General features: G+C 34.7%; 1 long non-coding RNA gene across 1 annotated transcript in view; it reads right to left on the reverse strand.

The window, feature by feature from the left end:
- Positions 1 to 13,449: 13,449 nt before the first annotated feature.
- Positions 13,450 to 20,443, reverse strand: part of LOC143249612 (uncharacterized) — a 28,832-nt gene continuing 21,838 nt past the window's right edge. The window contains exon 3 of the long non-coding RNA XR_013027860.1: positions 13,450 to 13,584. This is a non-coding gene — a long non-coding RNA (uncharacterized LOC143249612). The remainder of the gene's footprint in view (positions 13,585 to 20,443) is intronic.

The following is a 20,443-nucleotide window of genomic DNA, read 5'->3' on the forward strand; positions in this document are numbered from 1 at the left end:
TTACACTGCACAACAATTCTTTTGAAAAGTTTTGCTTCCTGAAAAGTGTTTGCTGATTGTGGCAGGTGCCTGGTGGGTATTCACAAATATAGTTTTGATTTTGCTTCATCACGTAGAAACTCTGAGAAATACTTAACTATTTACCGGGAATAACGTATTTAATTGCGTTTATGTTTCTAATACGCTATTACGTTCAACATAATTAAAAGTGTTTTGCAACGTGATGCACCGGACATTGAATACAAACGGAAATCAGGAGCAAAAGTCATCGAGCTTTGACTGATTCCAGTTGCCCTGATGTCGTTTTTCCATTGAAGCAATGTCCTGGTGAAACCTTTCACCGTGTTCGTCACTGACAGCACCGAGATTTGCGGGGAAGAAGTTCAAGTGTGAGTGGAGGAAATGAATCCTGAGTGACATGTTGCACTTCATTGTTTTGTATGCTTTGAGAAGTTTGTCTACAAGCTGAATGTAATGTGGGGCTCTGTAATTGCCAAGAAACTTCTCAACAACGTCTTTGAAAGCTTTCCAGGCAATCTTTCCGGCCCAACTAAGAGATCTCCGAACCGCTTGTCACTCATAACATATCTGATCTGAGGGCCAACAAAAATGCCCTCTTTGATCTTGGCCTCAGTTATTCTTGGGAACATCTGTCTTAAATTACGAAAATCTTCGACTTCTTTGTTCATTGCTTTCACGAAATTCTTCATAAGTTCCAATTTTATGTGAAGAGAAGGCAAAAAAAAATTGAAAGTCGTTGCTCTGTTACTGAGACTGCAGCTCGGCTATACAAAGTACTGTTGTTTCATCTGTGAATGGGACAATCGTGCCAAAGAGTCACATTATTCTAGACAGAGCTGGCCACTCCGTAAAAAGTTAGTTCCAGGACAGAGCAACGACTTTCAGATCTCCACAGATATTCCAGTTGTATTTGCTGTACTGGATGTGCTTCAGCAACATTTCCATGTTTTCGTAGGTTTCTTTCATGTGTACTGCATAGCCAACAGGTATTGAAGGGTGAACGTTGTCATTGTATAACAGAACAGCTTTGAGGCTTAACATTGACGAATCAATAAAGAGACGCCACTCTTGCGGGTCATGGCCACAATCCAAAGCAAAGAACAATCCTTCGATGCCAACACAGAAACAGAGACTGTCAACTTGTGCAAAGAATTTGGTTATATCATCTTGGCGGCTTCGAAAAACAGAAATTTTCGTACCTGGTGACAGCAAACACCATTTCTGCAGTCTCGAACCCAGCAATTCGGCTTTTGCTTTTGACAGACCCAAATCTCTGACCAGATCATTTAATTCTGACTGTGTTATGAGATGTGGATCTCCTGAGGAGCACGGTTCAAAATCCTGATCAATGTCACTGCCAGTTCCCTGCATTGCAGTTTCTTCATCTAGTTCGTCTAAGGTTCATCCATCTGGTGGTTTCGGAATTGGAAGACTGTCGTCATGTGGCACGGGTCTCATTGATGAAGGCAGATTAGGGGTATTCAATTGACTTCTTGTTTCTGGCAGAGAAACCAGACACATTGGTCAAACAGAAGTAACAGTCCGTCACATGGTCTTTCTGTTCTCGGCATATCATCGGGACAGCAAACGGCATTGTCTTTCGAGTGCCTCTGAGCCAAGCTCTCAGAGAGACAGCACATGTCGCACAACAAATGTGAGGCGCCCATTCCTTGTCTTGATCACCAATTTTACAGTCAAAGTACAGGTGATATGCTTTCTTCACAAGAGCAGTCATTGAGCGTCTCTGATGTGCAAGCGTATACTCGCCACAAATATAGCAGAATGTATCGCGGTTGTTACGACATTAACGAGTCATATTGACCAACACCAATCGTCTTGTAAAACGTCTATAACATCTAACTTACTTGTTACAGTGCTACTGAGGCAATGCTATATTCTGAAACAATACGTACACACTATAAGGTCAATATCAATCCAATGAGCAGCATCTGTGTATGCAAGCCACTTTTATATCCTGCTTCGAAAGTGTCAAGCTGGCTCCGGCCTGCCCGGGCTGCATACTTCCATAGAACAGCTTCCAACCTGGCCTGATTTCATGCCTGGACATGCCCAGACTGCACATAACATTGTTCATAGGTCTCTTACAGAAACGAAAATTTTTGGACACAAATATAAGAAAAAACATGACAAAACTGAAGATTTCGATGAAACAGTACGTGATGGGCAAATTTGCATGTGATTTTTGTGATCAGCAGCCAAAAATTTATAAGGAACACCCAATAGTGTTCAAGAAGCAAAACCTGTTTATGACCTCTCGTCATAAATAGGTATCATCAAGTTATTACTTAGTTGTTGGTAACATAATCTTCATTACCGCTCATCATAAATAAGTATCATCAAGTTATTACTTAGTTGTAGGTAACATAATCTTCATTACCGTGCGTCATAAAGAGGTAGCAACAAGCTGTTACTTATTTGTAGGTAACATAATTTTCATTACCGTGCGTCATAAAGAGGTAGCGACAAGCTGTTACTTAGTTGTAGGTAACATAATCTTCATTTCCTATCGCCATAAATAGGTAGCATCAAGTTATTACTTAGTTGTAGATAACATAAGCTTCATTGCATCCCGCTAGATGACACTGGTTTATTTACTAAACCGTGTTCTTTGTTAATTCACATCTGTGTCTTACTCTAATGCCATGTCAAAACGAAGGATGTACTTATTTGATTTCGTGCATTTCAGAAACTCTCTATATAATCTGTATATATATATAATATATAGCATAAACTCCATTAGCACACAACGCTTTGTTCCTCTCTATAACTCATGGTTAAAATGTATTAAGACCTGGTGGGTGGTTGCTGATAGCATTGATGAAGAAGATAATGTATGTTCTGTCTGAATAGAAAGAGAAAATAATAACAACGTAGAAAAAAACAGAGTCTTATAATATCTATCTATACACTACGTATATAGTAATATAATCCTATTATCTTGCCTAACAATCTACTTTTCCGTATCAACTAGCTGTAGATTTATTACATATACATTCATTCAAGTATAGTGAAACACATGGCTTACTGTGTTTAATAGAACTGATTGCTGGTTGTTTCTTGTGATTGACATACCTTTTAATGATTAATATTTTTTCTTGTTTTATTTACTGTGCTTTGCTAAGCCTTTATGTTAAACTTTGGTTTACATTTACATTCCTTTATGATTTTCTTCTGTTCTAATCTTTTCATATTGTATTCTGTAGGTGTGTGATTTGTAACTTAAACAAAGACAACTTTCTTATAATCTGTAATTTAACTAGAAAATGTTTATGTTATCTCTGACCAGATCAACAAATCTAGTTACTATGTAACATCTTCACTGTTTGTAATTTCCCTTTTTTTCTTCTATAGATGAAATCCAGTTTCTCTTTTAGTTTCTTATTTTAAAACCTGATAATTTAACTTTACTATTTTAGTTCAGAAATGCGTCGTGAAATTTAGTTTTTTCTTCTGTTTCATGTACTGAGGAAACTGCCTTTCCAAATCTAAAATATCACTTTTCCCTTTTGTTAAAAAAGATAAAACTTCGCTTTCTAAACATTGTGGAATAATGTTCTCTGCTTCTGATACAGATGTTGTTGAATCGTGTCTGCTGTGTTTATTTAATTACTTAATCGTGATTCAAATGTTGTTGAATCGTGTCTGCTGTGTTTACTAACTCAATTCTGATTCAAATGTCGAATCGTGTCTGCTGTGTTTACTTACTCAGCCCTTATTCAGATATTGAATCGTGTCTGCTGTGTTTACTTACATAATCCTGATTCAGATGTTTAGAGGTATGTGACTCGTAATGTGAGAGGCGAGGGTTCGAATCGCAATTGCTCAATAATAAGAAGTTAGTTTGTTATGATGAGTGAACGACATATCTATGATTTTCAACAAACTGATGAGAAAACAGCTACTCCCATATTTCATTTAACCTCGGGTCGCTATTTGGATATTTTATCTAACGACAACTCATTCAATATTAGAAGCTTAAACACAATTATGTATAAATGACGACTGGAGTTAACTGGGATAATTAAAAAGATATGTAAGTTCCAATACATTATTTCTAAATGAAGAGTTGTTTTTTTCATCTGTTGAGAGGTGTAGTTTTTGTTAGCACGCCCGTTTCACAGTTGAACTAAGTCCAAACCACCTGTTAGTCCTTGATGTTTTTTCCTCCGCTAATTAATTATTGTATACTGAGCGCCCACACAATTTCGCTGAAAATGTTTGTACTATTATACGCCCGATATTGTAACAAACTATTTGGCTAGCTCGACCAAGTGACTGTAACAAGCTATGTTTTGATAAGTTACTTCGCTAATACGAGAGAGGATATGGGATGTGTTTTAATGAAAAGAGCAATAAAAGCTGGTACAACTGATTATTTCTGTGCCCTTTTTACTGGTGTGAGGCTTTATTTTCTTAGATTCTAGCATCAAGGTTGTTTATTGCATACAAATTTATTTTAATGACAAATTTATGCTATCAAAAACATTTAGCACGAATAAGATTCTACAGTGTGAGTTCAGTTTCAACTAAAGTTTTGGATGAATAATATAGGGAAATAAAAGATGTTTATTTGTGAATTCCTTTCCAGAGTAAATTATCTTTCATGCACCTATTATTAGACTTTTTTTGTATTAGCTTACATACAGACTTTCTAATTCAGATGACAAAAATATTTATTTTAGGACGATTTTATATATTTCATAAAAATTATTAATACTTCAAGTTTTGAAGTGTATAAGTTTTTATTATGCAACATAAAATAAATTAATTTATTTGTATTCACTACGTTGGTGTCAAGAAAATGGAAACCAAAGAAATTTGACTTTTCACTGATGTGACGCAAGAGTATATAAATCCGTGTCTATTGCCTTTATATTTTTCAAAATAAAGCTGTATGTAAATTACAGGTTGAACTATATTAAATGTATCTTACAAAGTGAATTAGTTTAAAATATATTTTAGAAACAGCTTAATAACACATGAGAGTATTGAACGCCCTCTGTAGAGTTTGTGGTTTCCAGAAAACATGTTGCCACATCTTATCATTATTTTTAAAATTCAAATGCGAAACTATTTAAGTAATTAATCTTCAGGAGATGAATTTATTTCATTGGTTTTGTGTCAGTGCTAAGGATGCATAAGAACAGTCGCTCAACTCAATTTTACATAAAATAAAGTTCTTTGAATACTTTTCGCATAATCAGGGCTGTCGGGATACGCTGTTCTAATTAACAAAGTTAATTATCTATTTCACCTGACAGTTAATTTAAGTTAAGGCGATTTGATCGAACCTATTTAATTGATTATTACCCCTATTAACCTTTGTGGAAAGTTTGTAAGCACTGCTATGATACACAAAACAGGAACTTTCCAAACAATATATTTGCTGAAAGCGAAAGGCTCGGTCAGACTCAGGAAATAATTTTTGTTACTTAAATATACAGAGAAAACACCACAAACAAATTACAGACTTAGACCAAAGTATGATCGAAATTTAATTAATATAATATTTAAGAGAGTAGGAAAATGATAATAGCTTCATTTTCTTTTTGTCATGAGTGTGCATAATAAATTTGAAATTAAACATGTTACTATATCTCACCAGATGCCACCCTTGTAGCAAATCTGCCTGCTCTTAGATTCATTGAAAACTTTTTCAACTGCAAAGATGATCCCTTTCTCTCTCTCTATCACACGTAAGACGTGTTTCAGCATTCTTCATGTACAACTTAAAACGTTGTAAGTTATACAAGGTAGCTACACAAGGAGATATATGTGCTATGCTCACCACTGCATCGAAACCCGGTTAATAGCGTTATAAGCTGTCAGACTTGTGCTGAGCCACTGAAGAGGTTGTAGAATCTTACTTTTTGCCTCCACAGAGGACTGAATATTATCAATTTGTATCAAGGCACATAGTACGTACAGCCTAAACAGTCTGCTGTAGAACACATTGTGTGCAATTACCAGGAGCGGTAATCTACCGATTTTCTGCCTGTTGTATCTTGGCCTGTGGTAATCTAAACTACCACGTATTTTTAGTGAATGTGCACTACTGGACTCTTACTTCACGTACAAAGGCAGTCCTTTGAAAAACATTTGAGATATAACATCCCCAATTATAATTGAGTTTCTTTATATTTTTTCTTTGCACCAAAAGTACGGAAACTTTGTTTGATAGCAAAACACACTAACCTTTTATGGATTGTTTTTTTCTCATTTAGTACGAAGATAAAATTTTCAACTTACGATTAAGCTACACGTGCAAAGTTATTCAACAAAAATCACTGAAAGTTGGCAAACATTTTTGCGCACGCCCACCCAAATATTCACGTGAGCTATTGGTCTAACACTTTTACCACAGCTTTGCCTAAGAGTGAAAGTGAAACGTTTCTTAGTTTTTTGTTATTCGGATTAAAGATGACTGGTTTAGAGCACAAAACTATAAGGTAAAAGGACGTGCAGATATATAATTATTGGTTAGGCCAAGCAAACTAAATGATCAGTTTCTAACTCAAATCTTCAAACGAATCCTATGGTTGGACATTATTATTGATTAGTTATTGCCAACGTTTCAACTTAAGCAGTTAGCATAAATAACGATATATCGATTGCATGGAACGATAACAAGAAGCTATTAATCTAAATTCCATGGCGTTTATAAGAATGAAGCTATTGACGTTGTTTTAGAAAGAAAAAACTACCATCACAAATTTTAAACAACATAGTCAGTTTTATAAAGTAAGGCCCGGCATGGCCAGATGGTTAAGGCACTCGACTCGTAATCCAAGGGTCGCGGGTTCGAATTCCTGTCACACTAAACATGTTCGCCCTTTCAGCCGTAGGGGCGTTATAAATGACTGTTAATCCCACTATTTGTTGGTAAAACATTAGCCCAAGAGTTAGCGGTGGGTGGTGGTGACTAGCTGCCTTCCCTCTAGTCTAACACTACTAAATTAGGGACGACTAGCACAAATAGCCCTCGTGTAGCTTTACGCGAAATTAAAAAAGAAAACAAAACTGTTTTGAGTAACACGATTATGATTTTATAAAACTAATGTAGGTTACAACTAAGTGTCACTTTTTCATTTGCTGTGGTTTGTTTGGTGTGTATTGACAAAAAATAATAAATAAACTAAGTTATAAAAAAAGATGCGGTCAAAAACGGATTGAGCGTGTAACTTAAAGGAATGAAATTAAAGTTGGCGGCTAAACTGGTACCTACACTTTTACCATTGATAATACTTATACAGTAAATATTCATTCATTAGTTAACTAGTCAGCGTATTTTGTTTCACCAACTATTATACCTCAAGCTGAACCAAAAACGCGGTTTAACTAACTTTTTGGACGTACTTTTTCACATCTAAGGTGTTTTTGATTAGATTATATACATTGAGATTTTAAGACAGTGCTAATTTCCTTTATAGACAAAAAGTAAGAAAATTACGTACTTTATACAGAAATTTTTAGTTAATTTTTATTTATTGTGTTGATTTATTTATAATAAAGTCGTTCCGATGTATCATACATATAGTTAGAAGAATACAGACTGAAAAATGGTTTCTGTATAGTTGTGGAGTTAAAAACCATTAGTCGGTGCACAACACTTAAGAATTGGTTGTCATTAGTGCGACCGGTCGTTAGTTTCTTTGTTCACTTTATTTTCTGTTGTGTGAAGTGTTTGTTTTCTTGGAATCAAACTTCATGTACCTGAAGCATGCCGGTTTACATAAGAGACAGTGGAAGTGCCAGGATGTTTTCAACAAGAGTCATTATACTTTTGGTATCACATTCATGTACCTAAAGCATGCCGGTTTACATAAGAGACAGTGGAAGTGCCAGGATGTTTTCAACAAGAGTCATTATACTTTTGGTATCACATTCATGTACCTAAAGCATGCCGGTTTACATAAGAGACAGTGGAAGTGCCAGGATGTTTTCAACAAGAGTCATTATACTTTTGGTATCACATTCATGTACCTGAAACATGCCGGTTTACATAAGAGACAGTGGAAGTGCCAGGATGTTTTCAACAAGAGTCATTATACTTTTGGTATCACATTCATGTACCTAAAGCATGCTGGTTTATGTATGAGACAATAAAAGTGCCAGGATGTTTTCAACAAGAGTCATTATACTTTTGGTATCACATTCATGTACCTAAAGCATGCTGGTTTATGTGTGAGACAATAAAAGTGCCAGGAAGTTTTCAACAAGAGTGGAGCTTTGAGCTTAATTTCAAGCAAAGAAACAACATTTATTAAGCAATGTTTGAGGTTTCGTGTAATCAGGCGTTTAAACAAGGGAAGTATGAAAATTAGTAGAATAAATCACCCTCACAAGAATAGATAAAAAAAGCTATGGTAATCGTCTACTGTCAGAAAACTCAATGAAGTAATCGCAGAAAACCACGTAGAGAAAATGTGCTATAGGTTGTAAAAACTATTTTTATATTAATGCGTATTTAAAAACTTCAGAGTTTTTCAACAGCGAAAAGTGAAGGACTTGGAGAAATTCCTCAGGAGGAAAACACGGAGATCCTTAAATCAGTTTCAAAACAGCCTCATGACATACAACATTCATTATTATTATCTAGGTTTCAATAAAATAGTTGTAGCAGTTTTTTTTTTCAGTAGTGGCTTGTAAAACTATAATCAATAATAATATGGCTGGAGATACTGCTCTGAACAAACACAGTTTATTCTAATAAAACGAAGCGATACTGACTGGTATAACGGTGCATAAGTGGCTTCTACATTCTTGAGATGTTTGATTAAGTTCGAATAACTTATGATTTCTTCCCTGTCAGAAAATTTTAGAGAATGGAAATCTCGACTTTCAAGAATTAACTTAAAACAGCCTTACCATTTTTGTAAGAGTTTGTTTAGTTGTTGTATATAGCGTTTGGTGCAGTATGGCGAAATGTTTTTGCTGTAGGCTTCAATGTTTGAATGATTTTGAAGAGAAACTTTGTCTGTAGAGATGAAAAAATGACAACAAATAAAATATGTTCTTCCTTTACAAGATTTAACATAAGAATAATCTTTTAACATACGCTGTATATTTTTAGTAGTTTTGCCAGGTTTGAATAAAATACTTACAGCAGTTTCTCTTGTAGGCTTGTGAAACAAGAATAACATGAAAAACGAATGGACAAATTTTCTGCAACAATTGGAAAAATCAATGGTTTTGGCATTTTCAATATTTTAGCAGTCTTAGCCATTAAAAAAGAAGGTTTTGATTTTAATTTTAAAACGGTTTTTGCCCTATTTTCATTAGAATATTTGTGAAATTCCTGAGCGAACCCTATTATAAACCACTATCGTAGTTCAATATTGCATAGCAGTTTTAATATTTCTTTAAGCTCTTAGAATACTATATATATGATATAGATGTAAAATAGCTTGTTGAAAGAGTGTACAATATGTTTGCTCAAGTGACAGATGAATTTTGATAATCTTGAAAGGATGACTGCTTGTTTGACAACAATGCAAAAGAGTGAAAACGTACCAATATAGAAAAATGATACAGAATAGAAAGCTGTGGTGGAAATATACTACAACTAGCGAGATATCAAAGTTCAGTAATAAATAACTTTAGAAATAACAGCTAGAGGACTCTGAGATAGGCCAGGTTATAGTTGTCATGGAGGAAACAAAAATATGAAATAAGGTGTCACTGAAATGCCTAGTGATAAATTAATTAGGCTAACCATATTTTACCTGCTTTCGGAGGTTAGCATGTTAATCTGACAAATGAAAGTAGACCTAAGATTGTTTTTAACTCTTAAGATGGCTTTTATAAATTTTATGTTATCATGCCATTTAGCAATTGTAATACATTTGAAAGTTTGATGGAGCTTGCTCTGAGAATGGTAGAAATGCAAGATCTATGTAGATGGCATCTTGATGTTGGGAAGCATGTTTACTTTTCCTGCTGAAATTTTAGATATTGTTCTTGAGAGAATAAAGATAAGGCGAGCCTGAAATTGGAACCAGTTGGTTATATTGTTGGTAAGGAAGTAGTGTTTAAGAATGCTAAGAATAACATAACAGTCACAGACTGGTCCAGCCCATGATTAAATGAGAAATATGTAGCATCCTAGACTCTGTATCACGCCACTAGCATTTTGTGGGCAACGTTTTCTAGATAATTTTAACATTGTCAGCAGTTACTAAAGCTGAAATACACTTTAGGTGGAATGAAACATTTCAGCCACTAAAATATACTCTATTTGAGGTTACAGTGCTACAACATCCAGGAGAAGATTGTTTACGGGTATTCGATACTAATACTAATGATAATGACATTGTAGTTGCATTGTAACAGGTGAAGGATGGTGTAAAACATTTGGAATGTATGGTAATGACTCCTGAACGTTGACACCATATGACAGGTTAAAATCTATTTGTAGTTGTAGCACTGCAAAAGCTTTAGTTTTAGAGCTTGTTCATGACTGTGTAAACCATGTTTCACTGAAACAATTTATGGATTTAATAAAATCCAAAAATATGTTTTATTACAATGTTGCAAAAGCACAACTTTGATATACATCATTGTTTGGAGGATCACACAGTAATGCAGTTAAATTGTCTTACCTGCCAAAGAAAGCAGGGCAATTTATTGAATTTTCAGATCCTACACACTGTGTGGCTGAAAATCCATTGTAGCAGCAGTGGCTGTTGGTTGAGTTTTACATTGAGTGATGATTCCATAACACAAATTACTCTTTAGGATCTCTGAGAGCAGCAAATATGGCAACAAAAGTATGTTTTACTGCTGCAACAAGACGTGGAATTGTGGTTCTTATTCTGTATCCACAGAACTTTTAAACAAGATATATTTCGGATTTTTAAGTTCAATTTCTAGAATTTACCAGTGCATATCTCACTCAGGAAAGTGGTTTTACAGACCTTGTTTACATGACACAACTGATTTTGATACAAACAGTTTACTCTGCGTGTTGGTAAATGGAAAAGCGGTAATGTCATAGAAATCTATGGTAAATATGTGTAGATTTTAATTCGTAGAAAAGTGGCCCTGTAATGTCTATTTTATCCCCTACAGACTGCCAAAGGTACTTGATATGTACTGATTGTTATCAAATATTTCAATAAGTAGGTTCAAACTCATCCATGGGTTGATCTATAAACACAGTCTATTCTGATATGTTGGCTGAAGATCTGGAGAAATCAACAAGGAGCTAATTTTAAGACTTAGGTAGAGGTTCTTTGGCTCTAGTTTTACCTTAGAATACCACCCAAGACTTAGGAATAGCCTGTCGACTCCATTTGCAACTGGGAATACCGCACAAGAGTTAGGAAGTGACCTGTTAGCTCCAGTTGGACTTAGGTATACCATACAAGACTTTAGGAGTGACCTGCTGACTACAGTTCTACCCGGGAATGCCACAAAAAACAAACTTAAGGAATAGTGCCCATTACTGAGAACTATTGTTAGTTATCTTGTATGATTACATAAGATGTTTGTTTTTTGGAGTAACTTCTTGCGCGATTACAACATTATAATGTATGAGATAAAAGTCCCAGGACGTCCAGAGCACTTTTGGCGTCAGATATGCTGTTAAAGTTGTCTATATATTTGTTTAGAGAAAGAAAAAAGCAAACAAACCAAAAAAGACTGAATATGACAGAAGACTTATGTATTTACTATAAATCTTTCAAGGGCCAGAACCCCAACTCTTTACCCATTCAATGAGTACTGTTATACTTAAAACTTCGAAGCTTTAATGTTTAAATTCTTTATTAAGACATCTATAAAGGTAATTTCATCAACAGACAACATATTATCAAATTTTGTTCCTATATACTGTGTCGTTAACGCATCTGTATTGTTTTCATCCAATAAAAATATTTGTTATGTTAATACAAAGTCCCACCTTATCAAATGTTTGAATTATACAACAAACAATAATACTTTTTTAAAAGTCCCTTCGTTTACTTGGTTTGTGGGTGATGTCAACTGGTGGTTTAGTACCACAACTCCATCATTTAAAGTTCCGACGTTTTATCGACGTTTCCAATATTGTAAGATCAGAAAGTCTGACACTGTTGATATACTGAAATAAGTTGAACTAACTTTAAAGGTTGAGTATGTAAACAAGCAGACTTACAAATACACTCTAGGGCACAAAAACTTTATATAAGCAGGTTTTAGCTTTAACAGCTCATCGATTCGAGGGAGATACAAGTATTACATTGCTCCAAGTCTTTTCCAAGTTTGTTAAGTCTGAATAATGACTCTACCTTGACGTACAAGTTACGTAAAGTACATCTAATGTTCGACAAACCTCAGGCAAGGGGGAGGGGAAACATATGTAACTACAGTTCGACTGATGATTAAATTAGCCTGGTAGGAGCAACAAGATTCCGTTCTTAATCTTCGGAACGTGCGATGAATTTCATGAGAATATATGCTCACCAATCAAATAACGTCAAGGATAATTTATTTTATAAGAATTATAGCCATAATCAAAGTTAGTGCAAAAAACACATCGTTTTACAAGAACAAGCTGAGACGTAATCTAGCCTCACCGTTTACAAGCATTTCAAAGTTAATGAGGTATATAAAATACTGTAAGATATTGAAACCTTATATTGAACGAATTTGCTCACGCGCTTTTTTCAAATAGTGTCAGAAATAAGTAGTAAAGTTTACTTAAGGACAACATAATATGCAAAAATCTTTCAATATTATTGTATATGTTTAAAATGCCATTCAGCTTTCGCAGAATGTGTATTAGAAAACTAATAGGACTGAGTTTAGACTGTTTCATTAATATTATGTATACACCATGAAGAGTCACATTTTAAAATATATATTTATTTGTTTCAATTGAATGAGATAACACAGAAAATCTGCACAGTCAAACCATTGTAAAGAAATGAATCTACCTCATTGCCTATCTCTCTCTCTGTCTTTTCGTTTGTTTGTTTTTGAATTTCACGCAAAGCTACAAGAGGGTTATCTGAGCTAGTCGTCCCTAATTTAGCAGTGTAAGACTAAAGGAAATGAAAGTAGTCATCACCACCCACCGCCAACTTTTGGGCTACTCTTTTACCAACGAATAGTGGAACTGACCGTAACATTATAACATGTTTGGTATGACAGGGATTAGAACCTGCGACCCTCCGATTACCAGTCGATCACCTTAACCCACCTGGCCATGCCGGGCCCTCTGTCTTTCTAATGCATGACTATCTAGATCGTATGTGAAATCCGTACAGGTTTTGATAAGTTTATTATAAAAGAATACTAAGCTCTCGATAACATAAAAAAGGAATTTATATAAATTCTTATGGCAGAAGTAAGTCTTCCTTTTTTAATATTGTTATAAAAAATAACAAACATATATACTTCTTTGGTAAACAATTATTTATTTCACAAGTAACGACTGTTGTTTTGTTGGTGCAAAGCTACACAACAGACTATCTGCATTCTGTCAACCATGAAGAATTGAACTCCGGGTTTTAGCGCTGTAAGTCTACAAACTTTCAGTTGATCCAGCGGGGAGGACTACTAAAAAAAACATAGGAAAGCATTAATACTGGCTTTTTTTAATGATATTTTATCAACTTCTCGAAGTAGAAGTTAAGTTTTTCTGTTCTTTGTCTTGCATGTAAAGAGAATTTTCAAACTAACCTGAAGTTTATAAAGATATATGTATATATTTATTTCTTTTAGATTCTGAAGCTAAAAGTCGTTTCCGATCCGTAATGTAAAGTGAACCATGTTTTACACATTTACTGAATTCACGTTAACGTTATATCAAACAACAACTTGATAGCGTTTTTTTTTTTTACGTTTTGCCTTTCAACACACACATACATCTCGCACCATTCGGCAAATTTAAAAGCCCTTGTAACTGTATAAATAATTCTTAATAAAGAGAAAAGAAATTCAAATATACTGCGACATCACATAAGATATTACAGTACTCTATTATAAAGTGGGTGGTTTTGTGTACTTTAGTAAGTGGCTAGAAGCTCTTTCACATAGTGACGTAAGCATTGGTTGCCAAGCAACGTACACCTGTTTCAACATTCGTGTTTAAACTTGTTTAAACAACTCACATAACAAGCGTGTGGACTTGCGATCATAGAAGCTGAGGAGATAAGAAATATATCGTATGTGGAATCACTTATAGTGCAATAGTTCAGATGTAATGTCTGTCTTCCAAAAATAAGATAGCTTTAGAAATACTTTCTGTCCATCACATTATTAAATACGAAAACACGAAAGTCGTAATTTAACACAAATATTTCACCGAAACTGAATAAAATCTTGTAGCTTAATATAGTGTTTATCAGAGTACTAAAACACAAAAATCGCAAGGCAGAAATTCGCATGTACATGCCTACTGGAACTAAGAGAACTTAGCTAGCCAGGCAATTATATATACGTGTGCACTGTAAAAAACGAAAAAAAAATACTTCACGGTAATCCTATGTATGTGACACGTGCAAAGCAGTAGCAGAAACTATTAATACAGAGCCGTTGTAAAACGATGGTTTTTGGAATAGAAAATCAAAGTTTCTTTTAACATAGATACATATTCAAAGAGTAAAGAAAATGATAATGATTTCTAGTAACTTCAGAATACAGTTAAGAAGAAATGTTTCGTGTGCATGAGGCCATATGATCTTATTTCATCTTCTAAACAGACAAATCAAATCTTAGAGTAGAGACAGCACTATAGAAACTTTTCTGGATATAAATTTGGGGACGTAGGGCTTCCTTATTTTGCTATGACAAAAACAACGGTGTGTAGTTGTGATAAAGTCTGAAGTAAGTAAAATGTCCAAAACGTTCTTATACTGTATATGAAGTGGCACATAGGGAAGAACGTAGTTTGAGAGAATTTTTAAATGAGGCGTCAACAGTAGGTCGATAGATGCAAAAAAAAGATATTCTTTAGAGAAAATTGAACACCTCACGTTATAAAGGGAACTTGTAGTCCTTCAGAAAAAACTGAACACCTCACGCTATAAAAAACATTTGTAGTCCTTCAAAAAAACCTGAACACCTCACGTTATAAAAGAAACTGAACTTTTCAAGTTATAAAAGACATATGTATTACTTTAGAAAAACTTAACACCCCAAGTTATAACAGGAGCGGGTATATTTTAGAAGAAGCTAAAGACCCCAAGTTAAAAAAAGTGTGTTCTTTCAGAAAAAACTGTGCATCTAAGTTATAAAAGAAACATGTATTCTTTCAGAAAGAAAATGAACACCCAAGTTACAACATAAACATGTTTTATTTCGAAAGAAGCTATAAAAAAACATATATTATTTCAGAAAAACTGAATACCTCAAGACATATAAAAATGTGTATTCTTTCAAAAGAAACTGCATGTCACAAGTTATGAACAAAACGTACACTTAAAATGCACAAATTAATCCTATAGCTTTAACAGTTTTTAAAATATTTTACTATTTTATCTGGACTGTGCATAGGTAAAATTGGCGCAGAGCGTATGCGAGGGGGGTCTACCCTTTTCTGCAACGTGATAATGTATTAGAACTTCACAATAAAACGTGCTAGGAGTGAAAAGGAAAATACTCAACAGAAGATCTTGTTTGTTTATAGTTAGACACAGTTTGTTTCGAATTTCTCGCGAAGCTACTATAGGGATATCTGTGCTAGCCGTCCCTAATTTATCAGTGTAAGACTAGAGAAAAGGCAGCTGGCTAGTCATCACCACCCTCCGCCAACTCTTGGGCTACTCTTTTATCAACATATAGTAGGACTGACTGTCACATTATAACGCCCCATGGCTGAAAGGGCGAGCATGTTTGGTGTGAGGGGGATTCGAACCCGCGACCTTCAGATTACGAGTCGAGTGCCTTAACTACCTAGTCATACCGGGGCAGTTAGGTATACATCCACACAATGGGCTACATATGCTTTGCCTATAACGGGTATCGAAACTCGATTTCTAGAGTTCTAAGTTCGCAGATATTGCTGTGCCACTGGAGATCGACATAAGAGAATCTAATGCTCATAAATTAAAACACTGGAATATGGAGTTACACTTGTTTAAAACATTCCTAGGCTCTTTCTAAAAAACAGTGAAGGATAGAAAATGTAGAAAAATAATTTTCTTTAAAAGATTAAAAGCCAGTTAATACGGCAGATTTTTCTAAAAGCACTTCAGTCATGCGTTATGTGAGTGTAAGAAAAGGTAATGCAAAATGCCAGGTATTGTGAGATATGTTAGATAACAACTAAAAAGTAAATTATCTAATAGTCAAATATAAATATCTTTAATTGAAATGAACATGAGAAAGGAAAATGTGAGTGTTGATATTACTAAATATGTAAACTTATGAAACTATGTTTTAAATTAGAAACAAAACTGTGAAGTATCCCAGTACTGTTGCTGACAGTTTTAAAATATCTATCTTCACGTTTCCCTCTCCACCTTCCATTGTCTTCAACTGGGGCAGACAGAGGTCTAAGAAATTGTATTACTTCTAAACACCTTTTGTTTGAAGTTTAGCACAAAGCTACATAATGGGCTATCTATGCTGTTCTAACCACGAGTATATAAACCCTGGTTTAGTAATGTAATCCTTTAGAGTTGTCGTTAATAATAGCCTTCATTATAATATTTAGTTTACAAATTTTTACCGTTATGAACTCGGGGAACAATTATTGATATATTTTATATATTTTATTCGATTTGGTTGTATTATAAGCGATAAAATCATAACACACAGCCTTAATTAGTTGTGATACTTTATCTAACCATTAAATTCTGTTGTATTTACCATATATTTCTATTTCTTGTTCCTTACGGCGGAGGCCCAGCATGGCCAGGTGGCTAAGGTACTCGACTCGTAATCCGAGGGTTGCGTGTTCGAATCCTCGTCCCACCAAACATGCTTGCCCTTTCAGCAGTGGGGGCGTTATAATGTGACGGTCAATCCCACTATTGGTAAAAGAGTAGCCCAAGAGTTGGTGGTGGGTGGTAGTGACTAGCTGCCTTCTCTCTAGTCTTACGTTGCTAAATTAGGGATGGCTAGCGCAGATAGCCCTCTTGTAGCTTTGCGCGAAATTCAAAACATAACAAACCTTACGGCGGCGGGCGACTGACTTCCCTCTTGTCCATAGTTCAGAACTAGTGATTTCTGTAGTGGAATTTTATGGACCTCTGACCTGGTGATTTAGTATACGTAATCATAAAGTTAAATTAATACTGAGAAGTTCAGTTCATTACTAGTTGAATTCGACATCTTTATTTAGTTAAAAAATGTTATCAAACGATGTTTCTTCTTTTTCTTTGTCAAACTTTGTTTTCCTACAAACAACACGTGTTCAAATTATTGTATCTTGTTTTACTTCTTGTTTTTTATTTGTTGTTAAGCATCAAACCTCACAATGGGTTATTTGTGCTGCGTTCAACGTAGAGATCGAATTCCGAAATCTAGTAGTGTGAGCCTTCAAGCGAAACAGCAGAGCCAACAGAAGTAGCTATCGTTCTTAGATTTCCTTTACTTAGGATTTGTTGCAACATATAATGTGTACCGATTGCAAAAACAAAGTGGTTTTACTGCATCTTCAAATCCACGTAAAAGTAAGCATTCCAACTTTATAAATTATAACAAACACACTGCAGACTGTGTACGCACATCAAATGCTGATATAAAACTAGATATCTATTTAAATTCTTCCATTTCTTGTCGTTTGTAGAATTATAAAAACCTAATCAACTGATCTCTGAGCAGTATTGAAGCTTGCCATCTTAAGTATTTCAACCATTAAGTCTTAGAAAAAGATTAAACACGCACACACAAATGCAGTCACAAGTACATACAAAGCAATCGTGTAAAACGTCCAATCTCGATAAAGATAATAAAATACATCTGTGGAATGTAAGCCTGTGCAAATATTGACAGAAACGTTTTGCAACTGGGGGAGAAACTAATATGGAAAACCTTTATCATATGATCGGTCTAGTTACTATACATGCATAAAAGCCGCAGTAATGTCTAGTCGAGAGCTATAATTATCAGTAATTTTACTTTCGTTGACAGAAAGTTTTACTGCTCAATAAACGACACTCCAGTGCACACGTCAGACTTCAAACTGTTCTTCAACGAGATTTGAAAAGACAGCAATATCTACTAAACATCTAACATTGTCCAAATGTAACGAAAGATTTGATAATTGTAATACAAAACCATTCCCAGTGATTCGGATGTTGATTTTTTGTGGTGTTTTTTTTTTTCTTCAGGATCATTGACTTTTATACCATTAAGTTGTCTTTCTTTTCTACCAGAGGAAGAATAAAATTATCTGAACAACGACGAACTTAATACATTACTACAATAAAAATACGAAATAATTTACCAGCCGTCAAAATGTGAAGTTTAAAGAGTACTTAGTCCAACAAATGATACTGGTTCTTAAAACAATAGCTGTAATACTGACTAAAACCTCCAACAACAGCTGTAATATTAATTACAAATGCTCACAAGGGTAATGATTCCAAACAAGAGAAAGCAAATTTGATTTTAAATAAAAGATTGATGTAGTACTTATTCCAATAAACGACAATAACGTTATTGATTTCCAAATAAAAGATAATACTAGTGAAGATAATTCTAATAAAGGTAATTTCAAAATTAATTTCTAATATGTAAAATTTCTTAGGCTTATCCTAGTTAAAAAGTATCGTGAATAATGAACAAATACATCGTTTGACTATATTACATTAAAACGATTAATTATTACATTAAGTCTAACCACGAATTTGCAGTTCATATAGTCAAGTCCAGTCATACTCTGTCTGACGTTCTTAGATCTTGAGAACAGCCCTGTAATGTATTTTCCAGTCCAAAAGGCTCTGTCGTAAGGTTTTTGTTTGTTTGTTTGAATTTCACGCAAAGTTACTCGAGGGCTATCCACGCTAACCGTCCCTAATTTAGTAATGTAAGACTATAGAGAAGGCAGCTAGTCATCATCACCCACCGCCAACTCTTGGGCTACTTTTACCAACGAATAGTGGGATAGACCGAAAATTTTAACGCCCCTACGGCTGAAAGGGCGAGCATGCTTGGTGCGACCGGGGTTTTGAGAGAGAAATCCTTCTTCATTATGTTGCATACTGTTGACTATGGTATAAACGACTTTTGATAGAAATTCTAGTGTTCGTGACTTATCATCCTTCACAAGACATCGCATTGCACTTACAGCTGATGAGGTACGACTAGTTACAGGTTTCATTGGGATGTCTCTATGTCTTAAAGTTTATACATATTTCTTTATATTACAATGTCATAAAGTATAATGGATACCCTCGTCTTAAAAAAATCCATAGATGAACAGCTTAAGGATCTGAGTATATGGATATTTTATTACAAAAGCGATCAATTTCAGTAGCATCACATTAACAGCCAAACAATGTCAATGTGTATTCCTGATACATTTTTTCTTACCGGGACTTTCTATTGGCTCTGATTGTCATGTGACTTACTGCACTGCATATCGAGAATCATTTTGATAGAACATATCCAACCTTACCTGGACAGACCTGAAAATACTTTTAAAACAAACATAATTTTTTAACGAATAAAGAATCATGTGGTGAACGTAATAACATAATTGTTTTTCCTAACAGTTTTTTTTATCAATTTCGTATTTGTACGATTTATTTCAAGTAATTTTTAAAATCGTGTGATGATATTCCGTTATCTTTTTACTATTAACGACATATTAATATTGTTTCTGTACACTCAAGGCTACGTTCCAAGTTTATTGTGAGACTAATCGCTACACAGTTCAATTTGAAATTAACAAGTGTTACTCTGACAAGTTATGGTAGGACACAAGGGACACATTAACAATATTAGCATTTTATTTATCGTGACATATGGTAACGTGACTAAACAAGGTTAGTACTTTAAAAAATATAAATGCTTTGACAGAGCAGGGAAGTTTTTAATCAAAGCTGTGTATATGAACACATCATTCAGGTTAGTCTGTCAATATTAACTCTCTACGAATTTGGTTTGTTTCTTTGTTTTAAATTTCGCGCAAAGCTACTCGAGGGCTATCTATGCTAGCCGTTCCTAATTTAGAAGTGTAAGGCCAGAAGGAAGGTACCTAATCATCACTACCCACCGCCAAATCTTGGGCTACTCTTTTACCAACGGATAGTGGGATTGACCATCACATTATCACACCCACGCGGTTGAAAGGACAAGCATGTTTGGTGTGATGGGGATTCAAACCCGCGACCGTCAGAGTACGAGTTAAGTGCCTTAACCACCTGGCCATGCCGAGCCTTCTATAAGTAACAAAATTAAAACAGAATGTTGATAAGAATTATTTTGCTTATTATTTTTAAAATTGTGACGATTTATAGGGAAT

This window comes from Tachypleus tridentatus, chromosome 4 (genome assembly GCF_004210375.1).
Source record: "Tachypleus tridentatus isolate NWPU-2018 chromosome 4, ASM421037v1, whole genome shotgun sequence".
Taxonomy (NCBI): Eukaryota; Metazoa; Arthropoda; class Merostomata; order Xiphosura; family Limulidae; genus Tachypleus; species Tachypleus tridentatus.